Here is a 1,672-nt window from a genome sequence, read left to right as displayed (position 1 = left end):
TATAATATGAGCTTTAGAACTATCATAGCACTTTGTTATTCTTTGTTTTACGGCTAAAGGTAAGACTTAGGATAATGGGGTGTTACACTCGACAATCGGATTGTAAGCTTCTGATGGATTTATGTGGATACACCTTAAAATTCGTGAAGTCTATAAAATATGAACAAATAATAACTCAAGTTATAAATTCAAATATTCATAATCAACATTAAATTAACATGAATATTAACCTAACAAAATTTTCTTATTAACAAAAATAAACCAAATTATAAATATCTTATTTCTAAAAGCTAACCTCTATATTAAACTAACTAGTAAAATTACAAAAATTATACCCAAAATTAACTTTAACAAAATTATCATCATAACTATTTTTACTATCAACAAAATTTAGCCAAATTATATATATCTTATTTCTAAAATCATAAAGTAAAAAATATAACTATGTAATTAATAAATAGGTTTATCCTACATGTATACATACATAAAAGTAAAATACACATTTATATTTTAACATAGAACCTAAATATTAATTATTTCCACTAGCTTAGTTATTAACATTAAAATAATTTGTTGTAATCTCTTTCGGATAACATTAATATAACTACAAAATGAGTTAACCATCAAAAACATTTTCGAATTATTAAAACACTGATAAAAATGTACCTAAATTTTACTATCAACAAAAATACTTTTAAATAATTTAAAAACATAACAACAATACCCAATAGTAAATATATATTTTTAAAAAATGCCTTAGAGATTGAATTTTCATGTAATTTTTTACAAACTTAATTAAAAAAATAAAATATTATTATTCTTAAAATTTGGTCATTTTTTTCTAAGTATATATTTTGTTGTGCTTTTTTAAAAGTATTATTAGTTATTAACAAAAAAATTACAAAAAAATATATACTCAACGAAAAATCACCAAATTTTAAGAATAATAATATCTCATTTTTTTAATCATGTTTGCAAAAAATTGTATCAAAATTCAATCTCTAATGTATTTTTTGAGAAATACATATTTAATATTAGATAATCTTGCAAAAAAACTAACATTAAATATGTATTTCTCAAAAAATACATTATAAATTTAATTTTGATGCAATTTTTTCCAATAATAATTAAAAAAGTGAGATATTATTATTCTTAAAATTTGGTGATTTTTGGTTAAGTATATATTGTTTTGTGATTTTTTAAAAGTATTATTGGGTGTTAACAAAAATGTTATAAAAAAATATATACTTAACGAAAAATTACCAATTTTTATGTATAATAATATCTTATTTTTATAATTATTCTTGCAAAAAATTGTATCAAAATTAAATCTCTAATATATTTTTTGAAAATATATATTTACTGTTAGGTATTGTTGTTGTGTTTTTAAATTATTTAAAGGCATTTTTGTCCATAATAAAATTCAAGTGTATTTTTGTCAACGTTAAAATAATTTGAAAGTATTTTTTGTGGTTAACCTTTCACATTAATTAAAAATCCTAAATTAAACTCTATTAATTTAATTTAGAAACATTGCTCAATTCAATTAAATTGAAATGCCACTAACACTAAACAAAAATTAACAAATATTCTAATATATTACATAGTATCAGTAAAATTAACCTATTAATTACCATCCTACTCTAACAAATACAAAAAACAAACTAACCAC

This window comes from Arachis ipaensis, chromosome B05 (assembly GCF_000816755.2).
Source record: "Arachis ipaensis cultivar K30076 chromosome B05, Araip1.1, whole genome shotgun sequence".
Taxonomy (NCBI): domain Eukaryota; kingdom Viridiplantae; phylum Streptophyta; class Magnoliopsida; order Fabales; family Fabaceae; genus Arachis; species Arachis ipaensis.
Note: the sequence above shows the minus strand (reverse complement) of the source record.